The sequence below is a fragment of the Manis javanica genome, chromosome 7 (genome assembly GCF_040802235.1).
Source record: "Manis javanica isolate MJ-LG chromosome 7, MJ_LKY, whole genome shotgun sequence".
Classification (NCBI taxonomy): Eukaryota; Metazoa; Chordata; class Mammalia; order Pholidota; family Manidae; genus Manis; species Manis javanica.
In genome coordinates, this window is record NC_133162.1 from 64,566,271 (window position 1) to 64,592,212 (window position 25,942).

The 25,942-nt window shown below is 40.4% G+C and overlaps 1 protein-coding gene and 1 pseudogene across 3 annotated transcripts in view; both read right to left on the bottom strand.

Moving 5' to 3' along the window:
- The window catches only part of SGMS1 (sphingomyelin synthase 1), a 337,682-nt gene that overhangs the window by 191,009 nt on the left and 120,731 nt on the right, over positions 1-25,942 (bottom strand). The window lies entirely within an intron of this gene.
- LOC108383759 (carboxymethylenebutenolidase homolog) lies at positions 115-11,399 on the bottom strand (annotated as a pseudogene).

Below are 25,942 nucleotides of genomic sequence, written 5' to 3' on the forward strand. Positions count from 1 at the left end.
CATCCATACCCCAGTGCAGTCACTGTCCATCAGTGCAGCAAGATGCCAGAGATCCACTATGTGCCTTCTCTGTGCTACCCTGTTCTCCCCATGATCCTCCACACCATGTGTACTAAACATAATACCCCTCAATCCCCTTCTCCCTCCCACCCTACCTGCCCTCCCACACCCCTCCCCTTTTGTAACCACTAGTTCCTTCTTGGAGTCTGTGAGTCTGCTGCTATTTTGTTCCTTCAGTTTTGCTTCATTGCTATACTCCACAAATGAGAGAAATCATTTGGCACTTGTCTTTCTCCACCTGGCTTATTTCACTGAGCATAATGTCCTCCAGTTCCATCCATGTTGTTGCAAATGGTAGGATTTGTTTTCTTCCTATGGCTGAAAATATTCAATTGTGTATATGTGTACACATCTTCTTTATCAACTCATCTACTGATGGACACTTAAGTTGCCTCCATATCTTGGCTATTGTAAATAGCGCTGCGATAAACATAGGGGTGCATATGTCTTTTTGAATCTGAGAAGTTGTATTCTTTGGGTAAATTCCAAGGAGTGGGATTCCTGGGTCAAATGGTATTTCTATTTTTAGTGTTTTGAGGAAACTCCATATTGCTTTCAAAAATGGTTGAACTAGCTTACATGCCCACCAGCAGTGTAGGAGCGTTCCCCTTTCTCCACATCCTCACCAGCATTTGTTGTTCTTAGTCTTTTCAATGCTGGCCATCCTTACTGGTGCGAGGTGATATCTTATTGTGGTTTTAATTTGCATTTCCCTGATGATTAGTGATGTGGAGCATCTTTTCATGTGTGTATTGGCCATCTGAATTTCTTCTTTGGAGAACTGTCTCTTCATATCCTCTGCCCATTTGTTAATCAGGTGATTTGCTTTTTGGGTGTTGAGGCGTGTAAGTTCTTTATATATTTTGGATGTTAACCCCTTGTCAGATATGTCATTTACAAATATATTCTCCCATACTGTAGGATGCCTTTTTGTTCTCTTGATGGTGTCCTTTGCTATACAGAAAGTTTTTAGTTTGATGTAATACCATGAGTTCATTTTTGCTTTTGTTTCCCTTTCTCGATAGATTCCCCATTCAGGAAGAAGTTGTTCATGCTTATATTCAGGAGATGTTTACCTATGTTGTCTTCTAAGAGTTTTATGGTTTCATGACTTACATTCAGGTCTTTAATCTATTTCGAGTTTACTTTTGTGTATGGGGTTAAACAATAATCCAGTTTCATTCTCCTGCATGTAGCTGTCCAGTTTTGCCAATACCAGCTGTTGAAGAGGCTGTCATTTCCCTATTGTATGTCCATGGCTCCTTTATCATATATTAATTGACCATATATGGTTGGGTTTATATCAGGGCTCTCCAGTTTGTTCCATTGGTCTATGGGTCTGTTCTTACTTATGCCAGTACCAAACTGTCTTGATTACTGTGGCTTTGTAGTAGACCTTGAAGTTGGGGAGCATAATCCCCCCAGCTTTACTCTTCCTTCTCAGAATTGCTTTGGCTATTAGGGGTCTTTTGTGGTTCCATATGAATTTTAGAACAATTTTCTCTAGTTCATTGAAGAATGCTATTGGTATTTTGATAGGAATTGTATTGAATCTATACATTGCTTTAGGCAGGATGGCCATTTTGACAATATTAATTCTTTCTATCCATGAGCACAGGATGTGTTTACATTTATTGGTGTCTTCTTTAATTTCTCTCATGAGTGTCCTGTAGTTTTCAGAGCATAGGTCTTTCACTTCCTTGGTTAGGTTTATTCATAGGTATTTTATTCTTTCTTATGCAATTGTGAAAGGAATTGTTTTCCTGATTTCTCTCTCTGCTAGTTCATTGTTAGTGTATAGGAATGCAACAGATTTCTGTGTATTAACTTTGTATCCTGCAACTTTGCTGAATTCAGGTATTAGATCTGGTAGTTTGGGAGTGAATTCTTTAGGGTTTTTTATGTACAATATCATGTCATCTGCAAACAGGGACAGTTTAACTTCTTACTTGCCAATCTGGATGCCCTTTATTTCTTTGTGTTGTCTGATTGCTGTGGCTAGGACCTCCAGTACTATGTTGAATAGAAGTGGGGAAAGTGGGCATCCTTGTCTTGTTCCAGATCTTAAAAGAAAAGCTTTCAGCTTCTTGCTGTTAAGTATGATGTTGGCTGTGGGTTTGTCATATATGGCCTTTATTATGTTGAGGTACTTGCTCTCTATACCCATTTTGTTGAGAGTTTTTATCACGAATGGATGTTGAATTTTGTCAAATGCTTTTTCTGCATCTATGGAGATGATCATGTGGTTTTTGTCCTTCTTTTAGTTGATGTGGTGGATGATGTTGATGGATTTTTGAATGTTGTACCATCCTTGCATCCCTGGAATAAATTCTACTTGATCATGATGAATGATTTTTTTGATGTATTTTTTTATTCGGTTTGCTAATATTTTGTTGGGTATTTTTGCATCTATGTTCATCAGGAATATTGGTCTGTAATTTTCTTTTTTTGTGTTGTCTTTGCTTGGTTTTGGTATTAGAGTGATGCTGGTCTCATAGAATGAATTTGGAAGTATTCCCTCTTCTTCTACTCTTTGGGAAACTTAAGGAGAATGGGTATTAGGTCTTCACTAAATGTTTGATAAAATTTAGCTGTGAAGCCATCTGGTCCAGGTGTTTTGTTCTTAGGTAGGTTTTTGATTACCAGTTCAATTTCATTGCTGGTAATTGGTCTGTTCATTTTCTGTTTCTTTCTGGGTCAGCCTTTGAAGGTTGTATTTTTCTAGAAAGTTGTCCATTTCTTCTAGGTTATCCAGTTTGTTAGCAGATAATTTTTCATAGTATTCTCTAATAATTCTTTGTATTTCTGTGGTGTCCACAGTGATTTTTCCTTTCTCATTTCTGATTCTGTTTATGAAAATAGACTCTCTTTTTTTCTTGTTAAGTCTCGCTAGGGGGTTACCTATTTTGTTTATTTTCTTGAAGAACCAGCTCTTGCTTTCATTGATTCTTTATATTGTTTTATTCTTCTAGATTTTTATTATTTATGCTTTAATCTTTATTATGTCCCTCCTTCTACTGACTTTGGGCCTCATTTGTTCTTCTTTTTCTAGTTTCGTTAATTGTGAGTTTAGACTGCTTATATTGGATTGTTCTTCTTTCCTGAGGTAGGTCTGTATTGCAATATACTTTTCTCTTAGCACAGCCTTCTCTGCATCCCACAGATTTTGCTGTGTTGAATTATTATTATCATTTGTCTCCATATATTGCTTGATCTCTGTTTTTATTTGGTCATTGATCCATTGGTTATTTAGGAGCATATTGTGAAGCCTCCATGTGTTTGTGGGATTTTTCATTTTCTTTGTGTAATTTATTTCTAGTTTCATACCTTTGTGGTCTGAGAAACTGGTTGGTACAATTTCAATCTTTTTCAATTTACTGAGGCTCTTTTTGTGGCCTAGTATATGATCTATTCTTGAAAATATTCCATGTGCACTTGAGAAGAATGTGTATTCTGTTGCTTTTGGGTGGAGAGTTCTGTAGATGTCTGTTAGGTCCATCTGTTCTACTGTGTTGTTCAATGCCTCTGTGTCCTTACTTATTTTCTTTCTGGTTGATCTGTCCATCAGAGTGAGTGGAGTGTTGAAGTCTCCTAGAATGAATTCATTGCATTCTATTTCCCCTTTTAATTCAGTTAGTATTTGTTTCATATATGTAAGTGCTCCTGTGTTGGAAGCATAGATATTTATAATGGTTATATCTTCTTGTTGGATTGACCCCTTTATCATTATGTAATGTCCTTCTTTGTCTCTTGTGACTTTGTTTTGAAGTCTATTTTGTCTGATACAAGTACTGCAATTCCTGCTTATTTCTCTCTATTAGTTGCATGAAATATCTTTTTCCATCCCTTCACTTTTAGTCTGTGTATGACTTTGGGTTTAAAATGAGTCTCTTATAGGCAGCATATAGATGGGTCTTGTTTTTTATCCATTCAGTGACTCTATGACTTTTGATTGGTGCATTCAGTCCATGTACATTTAGGGTGATTATTGATAGGTATGTACTTATTGCCATTGCAGACTTTAGATTCGTGGTTACCAAAGGTTCAAGGTTAACTTCCTTAGAATCTAAGAGTCTAACTTAACTCACTTAATATGCTATTACAAACCACACTGATTTTAACTCAGTGAGGCCCATGTCAAGCTTCTGACTTACAGAAGCACAAGATAATAAATCTGTGTTGTTTTTCAACACTAACATTGTGGTAATTAATTAAAGCAGCAATTAAAAGTTATACAAAGGAGAAAATGGGGGTAAATTACATATAATTTTTTATCTTTTTGAATAGTCTGAAATATGCTACATATATAATCCTTTTATTTTAACTCTTATTTCACTGGGGAGGGAGGTAAGAAATTCTTTGCCCAGTTTCTATGTCAAGATTTCACATATTTCTCAATAAAACTGACTACAAAAGCTTTCACATATTTCTCAATAAAACTGGGGGGAGCATTAAATAGATAGATAGATAGATAGATAGATAGATAGATAGATAGATAGATAGATAGATAGATGATAGATAGATATGCAAGTGAGCTTTCATACAGCACTTGATTTCTTCTGCCTGAAAAATCTGGGCTCTCTCTTTTCCACACTGAATAAAATTCCACTCACAAATCAAGGCCCAAGTGAAGTGTTACCTCCTATGCCAAAGTTTCATCCATACCCCTCTTCTCTGCAGCCAAATTAAAGGGGGCTACAAATAGCTTGGTCGACCCTGTTGGATGGTGTACTTGAAAACAGGACTTGAGGCCCATTCACCTGTGCCCAACTAACCCCTCATAACAGTCATGAGATGTGTTTAATGATTATTAAGTGCTTGCTCAACTGAAATGATACTGGATCACATTAAATTGGTTTTAAATTAACAAGGAGTCTTCTGCTGGGACAAGACTACAAGACTATTGTAATCACATATGCATTACCCAGGTATCTGTCGCCTCAAGGCAGTCCTACCCTTCAGCCCCACAAATCATGGCCAAGAGTTCAGAGTTTAAATCTTCTTTCAAAATTAAATTTTGACTTTGAGTTACAAAGGATGTTGATTATCAAGAGAAACCACTTCAGAACTCCAGGGCTTCAAATTTCCAGTTTGAAACTTCCAGTTCTTGCTAGAAACATTTGTGAGTTACATTTAAATCAAGCTACTGGCTGGAATACAGAAATTAGCCCTCCCTCGTTTCATCAAATTAAACATGTTGGTTTTCCCAACAGGACATTTTATAATCCATTCTGTGTGTGTGTGGTGGGGGTTGCGGGGAATTATAACACAATTGTTATGGCTGAGATTTAAAACAATCTAAGAACTCAAGTCTATTCTATTAATGATCCTTCTAATGGCAAAAGAGCAGGAGAGGAGAAAGAATGACATTAGATTGAATGCTCGCATTCTAAAGACTGCCTCTGCTAAAGCTACAGTCAGAAGCTCTTGCTTTAATCTCCCAGCAGCATTCTGTTTAACAATGTCAGAGCATCCACCTCTCCAGTAACAGTTACTTCAATTGCTCACTTAGAGGCCAAAGAACTGAAGAAGCTATGCTCATGTGGTTTGAGTGAGACATTTTGCATAACTAATGACCTCACAAATCTTTATCCAGCCAAAGACAAATGGCATACACTTAATTCTTCATGTGTATTTAAGCCAAAGAACATTGTTAATTATTTATTTTCATTGGGGATAGTGTTTTCCTCTTAGACTGACTGGTGTACAATTCCCAGGCAGTAACCCATCATTTTTAGCATACGGTTCCATGAATTTTGACCAAAACATACAGTCATGTAATCACCTCCACAGTTAAGGTACAGAACACTTCATTCATTTCAAAGTTTCCTGTACCCTTTATAAGTCAATCTTCTCTCCAACTCCAGTCCCAAGCAACTACTGATCTGTTTTCTGACTTTAATGTTTAGTCTCTTCCAGAATGTCACTGAAGTGGAATCATACAGTATGTATGTACCCTTTAGAGTCACATGGAATGTACCTTTTTGAGTCTGGCTTCTTTCATTAAACATAATACATTGGAGAGTCATCCAAATAATTGTGTTTGTTCCTTTCTTCTGCCGAGTAATATTCTGAAATATTGCAGAGATATACTGATATATCAGCTTGTTCATCCATTCACTTATTGAAGGACATTTGAATTTATTCCAGTCTTTGGCAGTTATGAATAAAGCTGTAAGAAATATTAGCCTACAGGTTTTTGTGTGCACAGAAGTTTCCGTTTCTCTTGGGTAAAAACCTAGGAGTGGAATTGCTTGCTGGTTTACATGTTAAGTATACATTTAAGTCTGTAAGAAAGTACGTGTTTTTCAAAGTGACCGTTCCCTTTTACATTTCTACCAGCCATGTAAGAGAGTTCTAGTTGCTCCACATCTTTACCCAGGCTTTGTATTACCCTTTACCAGGGCTTTGTTTTAATTTTGTCAGTTTTTTAAATAGATATGTGTCATATTTCACAGTGTATTCTTTTTTTTTCAGGATTCTTTGATTTATTTTATATAAAGTGAAAATTATGGATGCAAACTAAGTTGAGAAAGTTTGCACTTGGCCACTGCTAAACATACTTGTTCAGCCATTCAGTTAAATTCCTCCTTGCCTTGTCAATATAGGGCTTGTCTTCAGGAGAACAATCCTCTCTCTTTCCATGCACAAACCCATGGGTTTGCCCAGAAAATGTTTTAAATTTGATATTCTACTTGGCAGCACTCTTTCAACTTTGGAGTCAGCAAAACGACTTGCTCAAGAGGAATCATGGCATCGTTTTCAGCAAAGATAAACAGTGTGGGGTTCTTTAAGCTGTGCATGTCTTCAGAGTCCCTGACAATGCCTGGGTTTTGCATTGTACCCAGAACCCCTGGCTTGGGAAGAGGCTTGTGGTTGTGGTTGTCCTTCATCCACTCCTCCTGATCTCACTGTGTAAAAGTGTACAAGGCAGATTTACCGTAGATGGACACCCCTGCCCTGAATTCTGGGTATTTCATCATCACGTGATGGCCTGCCACTCCACCCCAGCAAAATCCCATGATGTCTGGGCATGACACTGTTGTTTCAGATACTTCAAGACAACCTCTACCTCTTTATTGATCTTTTGGGCATCTCTTGTTTTCAACCACTCGGGGACAGTGGACCAGTCTTGACCTATGAAGAAGTCTGGAACGATGGTTGTGTATCCATTTCCTGCAATCATGTCAGCCATATATATCTCATATTGGGCAATTGCCAGCTGAATATATCTTAAATGACAACCACGGCCTTGCCCGTGTCAATGGAGGATTTGGTGACATAAGCCTTGATGTGCTGGACCTGCACTTCATGCTCCATCCCACCATACTCTATGTTCTGGCCAATGTCACACGGACAAGGCTGAGCTTCATTAGCCATTGGAGGTAATGAAGTTGGGCTCTATTCTCTTAGATTCAGTGTCTGGGAGCCTGATCCCGCCGCCTGGACAACGCTTCTACCCAAGAGGCAGTCAGCAACTGGGGAGACAGTCGGGGGTGGGCCAAGGGGAGGCACTGCCTTCCCGGGCGGAAGTGGAAGTGGTGACAGAGCGTGGTGGGACCCCGGCGGCCAGTGGCAGTGCCTTGCGTGCCAGGTTCCCTGGAAGTCTGGAGCGGAGGGGGGAGGGTGGGGGCAGTGGTAAAAGAGGGGATCTGGGGGGAGGGGAGAAGGAGGGAAGGGAGCAGGGGGCCTGGAGGGAGGAGGGGGTAGGGAGGGAAGAAGGGGGAGGAGGGAGGGACAGGGTGGAGGGAAGGGGAGTAGAGGGTGAGTGAAAAAGGAGAAGAGGAAAGGGAGGGGGCAGGGGGAAAAGAGGGGATCTGGTGGGAGAGGAGAAGAGGGGGTTGGAGCAGGGGGCCTGGAGGGAGGAAGAGCGGGGAGGGAGGGGAGTTCTCACTGTGTATTTCTTTTAACTTTTGACTTCGAAATATTTTACATTCACATAGAAGTTGTAAAAAGAGCAGAGTTCCTATGTATCCCTATCAAGATGCCCCCTCTTTATCCTACATAACCAATACAATAAGCAAATAGGAACTGGACACTGGCACAGTGCTGTTCACTGAACTACAGACCTTGTTCAGATTTCATTCATTTTTACATGTTTTATGTTTTCTTTTCATACAGTTCTTTAAAATTTTATGTACAGATTCACATAACTACTTCTACAAGCAGGATATAGACGTGCCCCATCAAAGCACACTATATTTTGTAAAGACCTTTTTTATTTTTATGAACATCATGTCTGGATAGACTTTGCTAACTAATGATGATATTTTTCTTGTCTTTTTCTCTTGATCAAATTAAAAGTCAAAGATCTGTTCTCATTCTGCTTTGTATAAACCACTGCTGAAAAACAAGTTCACTTTTCAGTCTGCCCTGTTCATTCTTCATTTATTGTATGCCAAGTCCAGTGTAGCCAGTATGGATAAAATGGTGAACAGGAGAGCAACAGTTATTGCCTCTAAAAGGTAATCACCTTTTAGAGGTTGCGGTGATACATTCACATGTGGTGATACATTACAGTGGTGATACATTCACACACACACACAATTACAAGCTCTGACATGTACTATCCATGAACAGAAAGTGAAAGGTACCCTGAAAATCAAAACACAGTCTCGTTTAGACTGGTAGGCCCTTGTGATGTAGCCTCATCCTCAGACTCAGTACTTGAGGCCTCCCAGCATAAATGCAGTATCCAAGTATCTGAACCACTGAGCACTGGTTATAAAACCAACAAATTCTCAAAGCAGAAGAATACAAGGTAGCCCTCTAGGCCTTGGCAAGTGTGCCACAGATTGCTGACCTTTCCTTTGGTCAGGGCCTGGCATCCAGACCTGGCATTCACCCATGTGATGTCACCTTAGGGACACCTGCAATCCCCCAAATTTCTTTCCAACCACCTGCCACAGTGAGCCAATTCTACCTTTAGAAATCCTTTGGTTATGGATGTGTCCCTCTGCTTGAGACTAGTCACCGCAGTGAAGTCCCCTCAGGAAGGGGGCACAGTAACCACCACCAGCTTCTGGCTGGTGGCTGGCATAACCCTCTTCTCCTCACACACCTTTCAAGGCAGAGCTGCTCCCTCTCCCCTGTGTCCTCATCACTATCCTGCACATGTGTTGTCCACAGTGATCCTACTGCTCTTTGACCCAGTGTTTCTCGCCTTCTCGATCAAGCTCCCCAATGGTCTGGTTGACCTCTGCTCCCATGCACATGGCAGGCAGGCAGTACATGTTTTGTGAATATTTAAGGTAAAACTACCAGATTACAATGTGCACATCCAGGATCTGAGGGAGTGGACAGAGACAGATGGGTCTCAATAGGAAACACCAATCGGAGGCATAAGACAGCAGGTCTGTTTCAAGACATGTACCCAGGAGTAGCTGAATATAACAGCAGGATGCTCGGGTACCTGAGAGAGGGTGGGGGCAGGACAGTGTGACAAAGGAAGAAACAGGACCTGCCCATGCATGATAAAAGCTCAGGACTAGCTTGGCACCTGCCAGGAAAATGGCCGAGGTACTCTGAGGCAGAGAAGAGGAAGGGAAAGGGCGAGCTCTGCTCCACGATATGTCTAAGGGCATTTGCCGGGAGTCCCAACAGCAGTAAGCATGGGCAACAGCTGCTGTGGGTGCCACCCATAAAATCAGTTAAGAAATGGGAGAGAGAGAAAAGCTTGCACTTGCACTGGACAACTAGTTGCTTGTAAATTCTTCTGCCTCTTTCCAAGGAGGCTCTCATGTTTTGTAAACTGTCACACACCACCTCCAAAACACCCTGGGGGCCCTCAGTGAAGGAGTGACACCAGGTGTGAAGGCCTGTGGAGGCTGGGACAATCCTGAGAGGCTTCCTGTGCCAGCTCCGAGGGAGGCCCCCAGGCCACCGAAGAGCAGTGGGGAGAGGAAGAGAAGTGCTCTAGGCCCCGCAGTACAACCTCTCACGCACCAAAGTTGTTTATGCTTAGTGATTAGCAAATGTAGGAACTCCCAGATTAAAACACTAATTGTTTTGCAATCTTAAAACAATTGTTTTGCAATCATTCAAAAGTATCAAAAAATTATTCTAGTCCACGTTTCCAAAACCACTAGCTGTTGCAAAAATTATCACACGGTTTTTCACCAAGGCTTTCTCTTAAGCAGCCCCTTGACCTTTGTCACCAAGCAGCAGAACAAGGTAAGATGTGCACATGGAAGTTAACCCCCTAAAAAGAAGAGGGGAGAGCCCCTCAGCCAGACACACTTCACCCCTATGGCAATGCCTAGCAAACCTCGGGGATGGCTAGCTGGGACAGCCACCAGGTAATGATCTGAAAAACATTAAAAAACTAACAAAGACACTCTTCTACCGGTTTCACTTACAGTTTTTCTCATGCACACATACGGGTAATAAATGCTACCATTATGCTGCTGGTCACTAAAAACACTAGGCTCCTCACGTGCAAGGTGCTAAGTATCAGCAAGCCTCCAGTCCCACAAGGTCAAGTTACACCAAATTGCTTCCACTGTTATTTTAACCAATGGTTCCACTGAGATGGGCCCTGCTTGGCCCTAACACTGTAAGTAAGCCAAAGGTAAAACAGGAACAGGTGACCTCAAAATGGTTTGCACCAGCCCCTGAGAAATTAAGCCCAGCAAGTAAACCTGCCCTTTTCTGCTCTGGTTCAGAAAGGTGCCCAGACACTGGTGTGGGCCTCTGGCCCCCAGAGTACCCACCCCCGTGTGGCTCCCAAACAAGTACATCTTCCCCCACAAGCTTTCCAGGCTCTAAAATTACCTTCTATCCTTTCTATCCACCCCCAAACTCTAACCAGAGCCCCCTTTCCTAATCAGTTCATTTAGCGCTTGGATAATCGAAGGTATGAAAGACACAAAACCTCCAATCCCAGAGGCTGGAATAGTAGTTCAAGATTACACAGAGGATGTTAAAATATCTCCCAAGCCCTCGCTCACCCAAAAGGTATTATAACAATCGATTCAAAGATGATGGTAGCATTCAAATGCATTAGACACAGTCATCAATTAATGAGATTAGTATTAAGCTTTAGATTAAGCTCAGAATTAAACCACTTAAGCCCAAGCTGTCTTGCTGTTATTTAATATCCATTTTTAAAAAGTAGACAAGCTACTTAGCACAGTATTCCTAACGGCTCTTCACATCAGAAACTGGAACTGGGTTATCATTCAGCAACAGGATGCTGCCAGGGAGCAGCAGGAACTCTTTACAAAATGACCCAGAGGAAATGTCACACCCCCTGTATTTTCAAACCCATGAAGAATAACTATGAATCAAAGCTGAGATTGAATCTCATTTCAATCCCAACTTTCCTCCTACCCAAGGAAAAGAAGTTAAGTTCAAACTATTGTTAAGTTCAAAAGACCCAAACAAGATATCAAAAAGCTGCCTGTAAGCACCAAACAAAAGATATTTCATATAATTTATCTACAAATGCTAAAAATGCAAGTCACTGCAATTATGACTCTGCCTACAAGCCATTGTGTTCTGTCATAGGTATTTCTGAATGATGCAGCCTAAGCAAAATGCCCATTTTTCCTAGCTAACAGAAAGGCAGGGAGAGTGACCAACATTTTGGTGATTGTCTACCTACCATGTGTATGAAACTTATGTAAGAAGTTGAGACTGCTAAATGTCCCTTAATATCCAATCTTCCTTTCTTCCTTAATAACGGGAACACCATACACACTGTTTTAACTGCCATACAGAATAAGAACAGTAGCTCCTAGACTCCTGAAGCCAGGTGTGGCCATGTGGCTGTGTTCTAGGCCAGAAGTTCCCAAAGTGGGTCTGGGGACTCCTGCAAGTCTCTGAAACCCTTTTAGGTAGTCCATGAGGCCACTGTTTTCCTAATAACACTTAAGACATGCTTGTCTTTTTAAGCTCGTTCTCTTGCAAGTGTACAGGAGAGTTTTCAGAGGTTATATGACACATGACACCACAACAGACTGAATGTGGAAACTGACCTGCAAATCCAGCTATCTTGTATTAAGGCAGACATAAAGAGATTTATAAAAATGAAAAGCAGTAGAGTCTTCTCACTAATAGTTAGAAAACAGTTCTTTTTCAAAGAAAGGTAATGTATGCTAACCTATAATGACTTCTTATTTCTAAGTGAATTAATATTTTTTAAATTTCTCACTTTAATTTCCAATACAGAAAATATCTGTCTGCACTGGTTTCCTACTGCTGTTGCTAAACTACTACAAATGTGGTGGCTTAAGATAACACAAATTATCTTACAGTTCTGGAGATCAGAAGCCTAAAAACGCACCTTAGAGGGCCTGGATGAAGGTGCTGGCAGGGCTGAGTTCAGCTTGGAGCTCTAGGACGGACTATGTCCTTTGCCTTTTCCAGCCTCTAATGGTCACCTGCACTCCTTGGCTCATGGTCCCCTTCTAGTAATGGCATCACTTCAGCCTCTGTTCCATCCCTGTAATTCCTTCTCTGACTGTAACACTCCTGCCTCCCTTTTTTAAGGACCTTTGTGATGACACCGAGCCCCTGGGGGCTGAACCCAGGATAATCTCCCCAGCCTCAGATCCTAACTTAGTCATATCTATGACCTCTTTTGCCATGTAAAGTAAACATATTCACAGGTTCTGGGGGTCAGCATGGGGACATCTTTGGGGCCACTTTTCCCTGCCACAAGCCCATATAAGCAAAGCTCCTTGGGGTTCACAAAAATTTTTAAGAGTATAAAGGGGTCCTAAGAGCAAAACATTAGAGAACCACTACTCTAGCATCAGAACAGATTATGGTAGCTATTAGGTGGGAAAACTAAAACTCAGAGAGGCTAAGTGATTAACCAAAGTCATACAGACTGAATAGAACTTCAACTAGAACTCAGGCTGCCTGGCTACCACCAGTGAATACAGTAAAGCTCCCTCTATACCAAGCTGCCAACCTCTTAACACCCTGCCTGAGAACAAGACAAACAAATTATTCTGTGGGCATTTTTGCAGGCATCAAATACAGGGTATGACAATAAGCACTTAGTTGTGAATTTGGTGAGCAGGAGGGGGGACATGTTGGAGAAAAAGGTGTTTAAAATAATCCTACTTTTCAAAACCTTATTTAGAAATATACAAATTCATTATGCTGTATGACAAAGGAGGAAAATGTTCCGAATGCCAGTGTTCCAGGGCCAGATCAAAAAGAGAGGAGTAACTGTTCTCCACCTGGAGGACACAGTTAGGACACAGGGACATGTGCGGCAAAGCATGGCTCTGTGACATTTGGATGCCTGGTGACCAGACTCAGGTTTATGGACACTCATCTCAGCAAAGACTGTCGAGCGCCCAGCTTCTAACAGCTTCACTGAGAAGGACATCTGACAGACCACATATCACTTCAATATGAGCAGAGCCTCACAACTTTGCAGCAGGAAAGAAACTTCACTTAGGTAAACTGTGTTAAAATCATGCTAATGATACAAATCTCTCCTTTCAAAAGGACACATATTTACAGCAAAAAAGGAGGACTAGGAGGCTCAAAGAGCCAGCCACCTCTCTACCAAATGGAGTACCCAGCCCAGGCCAAGAGAACTGGGAGCAGTGGCCACGAGACCCCCATCCCCATACTCAAGCAGTTGCACTTGTGAGTGATGGTTCCCCAGTCCAGAAGGCTGGGCACAGGTTTCACGGGAAGCACTGGCCATTCCCAGCAAGCTTCTCCAGTTCTACCCCAGGAGAAACTTCTGGAGTGTTCAGCCAGCCAAACCACTTGGAAAGCAAACAGCAGTAGTGACTGAACTGACAGCCAACAAGACTCAAGAATATGAGGACACAAAGTAACTACTCACTAAAATGTGCTATCCAAGGAAGGAAAAGCCTCAGAATTATCTGATATTTCTATTTGCCAAATGAAAGTTTGGGTCCAATAAAAGACAATCCCACCGATAATCGCTCGACACAGAATTCCACATTTCCTGAGAATGTTTCCAATGCCTACTTTTTCTATGATTACACTAAAATTATAAAAATCCTGCCTGTAACTTACACAACATAAAGGTCTTACAAATTAGAGCCATGCCTAACATACCACTTTCATCACGAAGTCCTCATCCACAAACACCTTTCAGATCTGTGTAGCCTCTGAAAAGGAATGGTTAACTACAGGTAATCAATCTGCTACAGAACAAATAAACAAATCAGCAACCTCAGCTGACATACATTTTGAAATAAAAAACTTTTTCATGTGCCACAACCCAAGATGACTAAGCATTTCATGGAGCAGACACTGATGGTGCCTGTTCTATGCCTATTCAGAGGCACATACAATGCAAGGACATGGAGTTAAGGGAGATGATGCCTCTGATTCACAACAGTAAACACATATTTTCTGCAGTCCACCTGAGGATCAAAGACATCCAAAGCAGGGATCCACAATGGACTCCTTTATAAAATCCATCATTCTGGATAGAAAGAAAAATAGAACTTCAACAGTAAATAGATTGGGAAGCAAAATAAAGGAATACTGAATAAGAACTCAGTCCTTATGAGTTATTTCAAAAGTAGTGATTTGAATTCCTAAGGAAGCAAATATTCAGTAAATCAACTAGGGGGAAAAACAAAAACCCAGGCCAAAGTTCAAGGGTAAAGTATGTGATATGAGCACAGATGTGGTTTAGTTTGCTTTCACAGAGATCACTGTTTCATTATTTTCCTATCCCTAGGTCAAATGAAGTAATGTACTATGTAGCGTTTTAAGGGTTTAAGAAAATTGATAAAGGGTATGTACAAAAAACTGCTTTTAAAATATTGCTTAAAAATAACTAAAATACCAATTTAGAAATTACTGTGGACTAGATATTTGCAGGGTTCTTCTGCTATACTATAATTAGACTCAGGATAAATTATTTTTTTTAAATACTTTTTAATGCATTGGCTCACTCCAGGTAGGAGAGCAAATCCCAGGACGATATGGCAGGAACCGTGCACTGGAACGTGAGCAAAGAAGAAACCAGGGCTTGCCCCGCACACAGTGAATAACAGCACAGGATGTGGCATCTAGATCTCCAGCTTCCATTGAGGAGGGCAAGCCCAGCCTGGAACCTGAATTTCCAAAAGGACAAAAGTTGTCCTGGCTTCTAGTACAAACACACAAATTTCAAGAAGACAGACCTCAGGATTCCAACATATAACAATCAAACAACTGGCACATTATCAAAACTTACCATGCACACTGGGAAACAAGCCACAAACACAGACTGAGACCACCAAGGATTTCTTATACCGGCATCATCAAATACAGAAGAGGGATATAACTCTGCTTGGTGTGGTTTAAAGGTGTGAAAAATGGAGCAAGCAAAAAAAAAAAAAAGACCATCAAAATATATTCAGACAGATTTAAAGCAGAAATAGAGCTTCTAAAAATGAAGAAATATAATCAATGAAATTAACACAAGGGGTAGATTAAATTAAAAAATTCAGAACAGCTGAAGAATGAATTACTAACCAGAAGACAAATCTCAAGATTTTCCTTACCCACACAGAGAAACAGAGAAAGACATGGAAGAAAATATCAATTACAAATTTAAAGACATGAGGAATAAAAGAGAAGTTCTAACATCTATTTAACCAAAACCAGGAGGAGACAACAGAGAATGGAGGAAATACAGTGTTGAAAGCATTAATAGTTGGGAAATTTTCAGAGCTGATGAGTCACATGAATCCACAGACACATGAAACACAATAGGGTAAAAACTAGAACATGCACCTGGATATACTGTAGTGAAACTGCAGAACGCCAATGACAAATCAACAATCTCAAAATAAGCCAAATCATCTATTAAAGAATACCAAAGGAAAAACTAACAGTAGATTTTCTAACAGCAAAAATAAAAGCCCACGGACAATGGCACAGTATGCTTCCAATGCTGGGAGAAAACAATTGTCCACTGAGAACTGTGAGAGTGAAATAAAGACATTTGCACATAAACAAAAATTGAGAGAAGTTACCACCAGTGATTCTAAGGAAAGAAACTTCTGAATAAGGCATATTTTGCCAAAGAAAAGGTATGGCATGGAGGAAGGGAAGAGAAGCAAGATATGGCAAACATACAGAGAAGGTTAAACAACACCATCTCTAAACAGTAACAGTTGTCTAATTTGTACAGTGAAACTCAGAACTGAAATACCAAAAGGAACACCTAAATACAGAAGGAAACACTCCTCATTCGGTGTCCCATGAGTTTTGCATTTTTCTGAAAGGGGATTAGAATGCCTTCACCACTGATTGCCTTTAAACTATTAACTGCACACAGTGTACATTCAGGGGGATCATAGAAGAAAAGATAGAAAATGTATAATTCCCAAACCAGTAGAGAAAAAAAAATTGAACGAGAACACAAATCAACAAAAACTTCAATCCAAAAGGATGAATATTAGCAATGAAAGTGGACCAAGCACACATAGTTAAAAGACTATTAAACTATAGTTCAAAACACAAAAACCAAAAGAGAAACAAACAAAACTGTACTAGCCATAAGATAAAGACTGAAAAATGCGTCTGCATTAATATCATAAACTCTTGTTCTCCAACGGATACTAAAAAGAAAGGTGCTTAACCTCTCTACTAATTGGGAAAATTAAGAACAGAATGATATACTATTTTATATCCACTAGACTGCCAATAAAATACTGAATTTTGGAAGTGGAGTACCAGATAAAATGTGACAGATTCTTACAACAGAATTTTACTTGACCATAAAAAATAATTTACTACCATTGCATACAGCAAGTGAACCCTAACAACTTAACTGAACGGAAAAAATGCAAGTTGCAGAATACTACATGCAACATTTCATTCTTATCAAGCTTAAAAACAAGCAAAACTAAGAATATACTGTTTGGATATATACACAGACATAGTAATTATGTACCAGACTGGAAATCAACTACCAACACTAAACGCTGTATATTTCAGCTGAATTTTACTTTCAGTGTAAGACTTTCTCACCAAAGGAAGCAGCTTACTGGTCTATGCTCTACAGAAAGCTCTTCATCTCATTTCAAATTCTGGGTAGCACTGCCCTGGACAGTTCACCTCCAGAGATGATGGCAGACCTGGTAACCATAATCTTCCTGGAGAAAAAGCCTCAATCAAAAGCAAATCCAGATTAAAGTCACTGACTTCAATGATTCTATAGGATTCCCTAGAATATTTTCTAATAATTCCTTCTACAAACGTTAAGTTACTGCTGATAGTTTTTGCTAAAGACAAAACATGGCTTAGACTAAGAGATTCTTGTTCAAATGAGTAGACCCTTTTCCTTTTAAATATTAAACTTGTAAATGTCCTGGTTTACATGACTTCAGAGCCAGCAGCATACTATCCTTTCACTTGCAGTGACTCCAGCAGACACTATTTCTTGCACCCTTTGTTTTACGAATTTCTACCATGCAGGCCCATACTGCCTTAACTTTTCATGAGGAAGCTGACTGTTTCAATTCTTTCTCCTTCCTTCCCCAAACCACACTGGCCTTTCTTGGCTGATTTTGACTGGAGGCACCTGGAAGGCCTGGACGATCCCTCCATCCATCAGAGCCTCACGTACAATTTCCAAAGAAAGCAGGAGCAATTCTGAGGAACTTCAGATCCGTGAGATGTGTTAGGATGGATGAACCACTATGGCTGACTTACAGGTCATCTCTTATATACACCCTCTGCTACGCTCCTACTTCACCATTCCTGAAATTCAGAAAATCCACAACTCCTTCAGTCACTGAAGCTTTGCCTGGAATAGCAAAGGCAGGAAATGAGGAAGGAGAAAGGAACAGAAGGGTCCATGGGGGAAAGAAACTCTTGTATAATCAGCCTTGACATTTAACAAGAGAAAGGGTCACCCAAATTAAGGAAAATCTCTACCTTAGTCTAAGCCACGTTTCATCTTTAACCAAAACTATTAATAGTAATTTAATGTTTGTCAAAGAAATCATTATTATTTACAAAGAGCTTTCATGTCCGTTTTCTCATTTGAACCATAAAATTTTGAAAACAGGCAAGCATTATTTTAAAATGCAGCAGCTTGAATTCCCAAAGGACAGAGAACTTTCCCATGACCATTGGACAGAGAACTTTCCCATGACCATTCAGCCAGCAGGTATCAGAAAGGGGCTAGAACCATCTCTCTGACTCCTCATCACAAAGTCTTCTATGACACCAAATGGCATGTCTCAGCTTGAAAAGCAGTATCATTGCTTCTTCTTGCACAGATGTACTTTCTTAGCCAATAGATAAAGAAATGGCTTCCCCGGCTGAGGGACACGACACTCTGCCATAAGACAAAATGTTTATTTACCATAGACAAACTTCAAAGAGGAGACAATCCACACCAAGAGAGGTAAAATCTGCATGGATTTTTTCACATACCCTCCTTTTCTCTTTAAGTCATAGTTATAATTGCTAGGCTTTTTTTTTTTTTAATTTTTTACTTGGAAAAAATTTCAAGCCTCTAAAAAGTTGTAGAATAATAGGACAAAGAACGCCATGTACTCCACCCAGATTCGTCTACTATTAACATTTAACCCATAGACTTAATCACTCACTTCTTCAGACACACACATTCACTCAACATTTTTTTTTTTGAGCCATGTGGAGATAAGTTCCATACATCATGGCTCTGTACCTCTAAACACTTGAGAACTTATTTCTTGTAAGTAGGGATATTCTTATGTAATCATAATGTTGCTATCAGTCTTAGTAAACTTAATTTTGATGCAATACTTTAATCTACCACCATATTCAATTAACCCAATAATGTGCTTTATAGCATTTCTTTTGCATCCGATTCAGAATATAGTCCTGGATCAGGTATTGCATTTAGCTGCCATTTATCTGAAACACACGGCTTTCCTTTGTCTTTGAAGACATGGATACTTCTGAAGAATCTAGTCCTCCCACCTCTTTTTTATCAATAAAACATTCCCATTTTTACTTGTCTGACATTTCCTCATGATTCAATTCAGGTCATGTGTTAGCCAGAATACTGCAGAGGTGATGTGCTCTTTTCCAGGTGTCATATCTGAAGGCACATAAAGTCCACCCACCCCTCTTTGGCAATATTCAGTTTTATCATCCAGCCATGGTAATCATTCCACCAGTACAAAATTATTTTTTCCCTTACAACTAATAATAAGTAATCTGACAACAGTAATCTAATAAGTAATCTATGAAGAGATACTTTAAGACCATGAAAATATCTTGTCTCTCATCAAAATGTCTCTCTAGAGACTGTTGTCTGATCTAAACTTTATTACGATGGTTGCAACATGCTAATTGTTGCACCAGCATTCCCTCCACATTATTATTCATTACTCAGCATTCTACATTATTTGTTCCTCTATTTATCTACTGATGATCGGTATGGATACATGAAGTTCTACTTTTTCAATGGTTTATAATTTATCACTGTAGTTAATATTTGTTGCTCAAACTATCTCAGACTTAGCCAGTAGGGACCCCCTTCAAGCTGGCTTCCTTATCTTTGCAATATGCTCCCATTATTTTTTTATTTTCTTCTGTTATATCCTTACATTCTGAAATAAACAAAAAAAAAGTTCTGGGCTCATCTTGTACCTACCCTGCTCTAGATGCAATCACTGCTCCAAAAAAATCCTGGTTTCTTTCAGTGAAGAATGTTGTTAGAGATTAAGATCTTATATAACACTGTTGTGAAGGATTGTCTAATTCTATTGATTACTTTTCATTTTAAGTATGAGCCTCATTTTCCTGCGTCTTTGCATGCTTCCTTTCTATTATGAAGTAGACAATTAGAAGGTGTTCAGTTGGATTCAGATAGCAGCTGAATTGCTGGCAGACCCTTTTGATCCTGTCAGGCTTGGTTTTCTATTTGGTTAACACATGTCTATTTCAGCTATGTCCTTAGTCCTAGCATGCAGCCCTTAGGACAGTACGGCCCTTACTCTTGAGATGTGGCCTTCCTGATGTCTCATCAGAATGGCTAAGATGCTCCGCAAGGCCACTCTACACTGGCTAGGCCAAACTCTCAATTTCTCTCAGTACTGCATGACCTCTGGTGTGACCACTCTGCTCAGAGCCTGTAGCAGCTGCTCGCTGCTAGGTCTCACCGTGTGTAGACACACTCCAGCTTCTGGGTTCCCCTTGCATAGCTCACTTCTCCCCAGTACTAGACTACATAAGTTCCAGCCTCTTCCACGGCCCTTACCTCTGTGAGACCACCACACTCTCCTAGGGCTCCTGCACCACAGCAGGCAAACTGCTGAGGCAGAAACCAGGGCAGATGCAGGCCTCAGCTCCTGTGATTCTCTGCTCTCAAGAAACACAGTCCTGGCTGCCTGTTGTCCAGGGACTGAGAACAACTGCCTCCTATGTTGCCCAGTTTTCTAGTTCACCATAGGAGGCCACCCAGCATGCTTACCTTTCTTCTCCTCTTTCTGATGTCAACAGTCAGTGATGCTAGAGGAACAGGGGCTTCTCTATTAGAGGGTAAGAGTCAAATACATGGAGCATATAATAAATGCTCTTCATTTACACATTTCAAAGAAACTCTCTAACAACCTGTTTCTTAGAAGTGTATGTGTTTACTTTTCCTTCAGCAGCAAGAAAAATGCTCTCTGGCAGCCAGGCAATTCCAAACAAAATGACAGGGAAACATTTCTATTCCTTCCGGAGAGCTGATACTCACTTCAAATAGCCAGCTGGCTATCACTCTGACACAGACTTCCATTTATTTCCATAACCACCCCCTTCAAACAGCATAACAAAACACTAGTCTATCCAAAAAAATAAAAGTTAGTTGCTAGTCTTCATTTTTCTTGTTTTCTTGTTTATGCTCATCTACATGGGGTGGAGAGAAGACTCCTTTCCATATAAATCGTTTTGTTATATTTCCATTTTTACCTCTAACCACTGATGAGAAAATAATTGGGAAAAAACAGCCAAAAAGAAAACTTGCAACTCCAGATACAAAGTTAATCAAAAGAAAATTGGCAAACAAGAATAGCATTTTGATCACACACTGTGAGAAGAGAGGATTTTGCAATCACAGGAAAATGGAGAACAGGTCTCTCCCTGCACGAACAAGCCAGTAGATTTGAGCCCACGGCACACACACACTCACACACAGCATTCCAAGCAATGTGCCAGGCAGAACGACCTCTTCCTACTTCTTGAGCAGATTTTCTCCATATTAGAAATCCACGTTGCAGCTCATCTACTTTATTTCTCAAAAGGAATCAGTGCGTGGCAAGTTATACCAACCTGTCTTCGGTTTTACTTGAGGTTCCCTAGAACTCACAGCCAAGCACCTGATGCCCACGCAGCGCTTACTGGCCTTTTGCCCTGCTCACTGTCCAGGCACGCCTCACCCCCACAGGGACTCTTAGAGCAGCTTTTTCACAGGTCTCAGTGTCTCCATGTGGACCCTGTTGAATGCTGTTTCTTCCAGTCAGCATGTGGCTGGCACCCAAATCAAGTATTCCTCTGTGGTCTCCCATTTCCCAGAAATATAGCTGGAACCTCTGGACTTGATAAAACAAAACCCCTGTGATCTCCTTGCCCACCCTTCCACTGCATCTCCCAACACTTTATGATCCATGCTCCATCACTAGTGAAAATCTTGTAAACATGTCCCCTTCATGAAACACTCTCTTCTGCTCTTGACTAAACTCACTGAGGCTTGACAACTGAGAAATTTTTCATGATCACCATTTGAAGCTAGGGTAGTACCCTAACCTTAGTACCCTCACAGCCTGTGCTCCCCTTTACATAAATAACATTTACTGAGCACTTATGGGCACTTAACATGCATTATCTTCTTGAATGCTCACTAATGCTGTCAGATGGGGTGCTCTAAGCAGCCCACTCTACAGAGGACCAAAGGGGTAGAGGCTCAGCAGCTTCTCCAGTGTCGCACAGCTGGTGAGTGAGGGAGCCAAAGAGCTTTATGGGCTTTCCATCATAAACAGCACTTAACATACTTAATTGAAAAATTAACAGTATAACTGGTATGTCCAGGGAAAGGCCCAGAATGGCAACAAATGGTGACCCCATGAAAACACTAAAGGGTAAGAATAAGTTGGGAAACCTCATTAGGGTTCTTCAGAAGAGGGATGCCATAAAGATGCTTATAAACTAACATCAACTATTACAGTCATAATACAGATCAGAATATTTCATCAAGGCAGGATGACCAGCAATTTCTAAGGTTCCAGGAATATACACATGGCTCAAGCAAAAAGTTTTTATAAGTAGTAGGGAAAGATGTTCTTACTAGGTACCAAAAAAAAAAATGTGTGCTAGTTCAAAGAATAAAATAACTTCTCAGAGGGAAGAATGTGGACTATTTGTACAATTAAATCAATTCTGTTCTCAAGAAGTTCTTCTATTGTAAAACCAACAGGCTCCTCTACTAGAGATAACATGTTAGTTCCTATGTAAACTGCATAAGTGAGGGTTAATGAGCAGGCAAAAATCCTGTTCTCCGTCCGGGTTCTCCATGTTACTGACCCAGTGCCCATTTCTGGGCCCAGACTATGGACTAGAGGAGCTAAAGAAGGAGCGTGAACGGGAATGCCGACGACCATCTGTCTCACACATGCCACACTGATAGTCTGCTAATGAGTAAGTCGGAGAGGATGGATATTTTAGTGCCGTGCATCTCCTCACCCTCTTCATGGTGCAAACCTTGACTGTAAAGTACCACAACCTCAAGTCACAGTGAATACCAGCCAAGGTCAGCGTGGACAATGCTGGGCCCGACACACCCGGGAAGAGTGGAGAAACAAAGGAAAAGGATCAAAAGTAGCAACGTAAAGATTGCTAAAACCTAACTCCGGGGATGAAACTCACAAGTAAGTCTTAACTTACGGAGGAGAGAACAAGGACAACTCCGCCACTTAATACCATTTTAAGCACTACCTGGCCAAAAGCAATGGACAGCATTTTTCTATTTCCACCAAAGACAGAGCAAAGAAAATAGTTTTAACCTAAATTATTAGAATTTCAGCTTCAATATGAAGACTCTTCCAAAAGCAAGAATATCTAACCAAGAAGTATGTCGTTTGTATACTCATGACATTTCTGTTAATTACCATTATGTGGAGCTCCCACAATGGTATCCAAGTAGTACTGCTATTCATGATTCGACCTCATGGGAGTTGCAGTAATAATAGATAACGCAACGGTTTCTACTGAGAGCGTTACTATTAAAGGTCACTCGGGATGACCTCAGCAGGGAGCCCAGTGCTGACAGCGCTGCGGGATTCACAACATCTCCCCAATCTCTTAACTACAGGGAGAAGTCTAATGCACGTGAAACATACTGTCTGTGAAATGGGTAATACCTCCCTCATGAGATCCTGGAAGAATTCATTAAGTTAATTATGAAATATTTAGTCTGTGCCTATCTAAGGCAGACACTTAATAAATGTTAGCTATTATTGCTGATTATTTTAATTTTGCTTGGGCCAACTTCTAATTATCCGGTCTCTGATCCTATTAAAGCCAAAATAGAGAGTTTATATCAATGAGGCAAACATACCTTCAAGATAAGAAGAACTAGTCACGACGTGTTCAACACTGAGCCCATCCCTAGCTATCCACTTCCTTAACAGACTTCTACGGAGCACCCATCATGTGCAGAGCCCCGGGGCAGGCCCTGTGTGGAATGTGAAGACAAAAAATGAAATAGCCCATAGCTTTGCTCAAAGAACATCATCATCTTCTCATGAACCACAAACCCTTCGAGAATACTCCCCACATGCCAGGCACACAGTGTGTTCTAAGGGCCCTAATCACCGTGTGTGTGTGCACATATACCCTTGTAATCCTCACAACAACCCTTTAAATTAAGTAATATTTATTATCCCCAATTTATACGTGGGAAAATGGAGGCACAGAGGAGACAGGTAACTTGCTCTAGGTCACACTGCTTGTAATTGGCAGAACTTGGATTCAACCCCAGGCTGTCCAATTTCAGAGTCTTGGACCCTTAACCACTTGATGTACTACCTCCCCCAAGACTTGGCCACAAAGAGCAAGCACAGACAATGAGAAGGGCCCAGCAGGAGATGAAGTGCAGTGCACATAAGTGACTTGTGCTATCTTTACACCTAACAGAGAGCAAGAGTCTTTTAACTGCAGAATGAGGTGTTTACGTGCATGGAACCAACCCAGACTAAAAGCTGTCCACAAAAGAGCGTAGGTACATGCTGAAGAGAAAGAGTAGGCTAAGAACCTGGGTCTAGAAGTCAGATAAGCCTGGGTTTCAATCACAGGTCCTCCAGTGTGGCCTTAAACAAATTACTTGAACTTTTTCTGTGCTTCAATGTCATTGTAAGAATTAAATGAGATAATGTATGTAAAGAGCTTAGCTCCAGCACCTACCAATAATGACTATATAAATAAAAAGAAAAAAAAATAATAGGTAGATAGATAGATAGATAGATAGACAGACAGACAGACAGACTGATCAAAATAATTGCTATTGCTGTTCTGCTTCAAGACTCAGTCCTAAGCCATATGGAAAACACCAGCAAGTAGACAATATTAGTCTATGGACTAAGAAGAATGCTATCTACAGGATTTGAAATACATTGTGGATCTATTAAAATATTAGTAAGCATTAAGTATTATAACTCAAAAAGTACTATAAACCTGTATTTCAGAATATTAAGGAATAAAGTCTTCCATTTTAAGAGATAAGAGTAGCTGCTTGTACTGAGGGCCTATTGTTCAACAGACACTTCACCACAGATGTTATTCGATCTTCAAAATCACTCACAGGTTCCTCAAGTGACCCTGACTTACAGACGAGGATTCTGAGCCCCTTTGGGGGTTAAGTGATCTACGTAAGTGCTCTACGTAACACTGCAATAAAAAGCAGAGACTGTTGCTTAAAACTAAAAGACTCACCAGTGAGGCAGGCAGGAGTCAGACACAGATACTTGACACCAATTGCAATTTCACTGAGCAATGCTCAGTGCAATCCATCTCTTATCCCCATGGTGTGTTCTGTACTTTAAAGAAACCCAAATCACTGAGAGGTCATGATACACCACCCATCAAAGTGGCATGCTACTACAGCTCTTACTCTGTCATCCAATGTAGTCCTAATGTCCCTTGGGAACATTGAGAGGGGTAATTAACAAGGTGTTACAATTATCTGAAAGACTAAATTTCCACAATAACAACTTGGTTCTGGAGCTGGGACACATGACAATGAGGTAACCTCAGTGACATAACACAAAGCATGTGTTTGGGAGTGGATGTATGAAGAAAGAAAAGGGAAATCAAAATATCCTTTTCTAATTTTGTTTATAGCAGAGCATCCTTATCACAAACAGCCAAATCTTTGACTCTCAAACTTTCTTATTTATGGTTTTTTTCTTTGTGCCACCCTGCCCTCAAGTGAAAGAGAAGGCAACAAGAAAGTTCACTGTGAACATTCTAAGACTGGAGTCTGATTCTAATACTTGCAGAAAAAACTGAAATGTTGCCACTGTATCCTCAGCGCAAGACTGATGGATGAACTCCAGGCCTTCAATAAATGTGGGTGGATGTTTACACCCAGCACAAAACAGAAATGTAGAGGAGGAAAGATAGGAAGGGCTGCCCGAGGATTACTTATCCCATTCCAGCAGTTCTCAGCATCAAACTGCTCTTTGGAACTTCACAGTTACAGGAACATGGGATTACAGGAGATCAGATATTCTGCGTTTGGGGGAAGTACACATACTTCACTTTGGGGGTGATAAATGCCTCCAAATCCCTTTTGACTCTTCAAAATACTTGCCAATATTTTGAAATACTTAGTGGCCTAAAACATGCCTCCTAATCCGCTACTTCTGAAATGTGAATCATGTATGTGAAAACCTTACGGCTA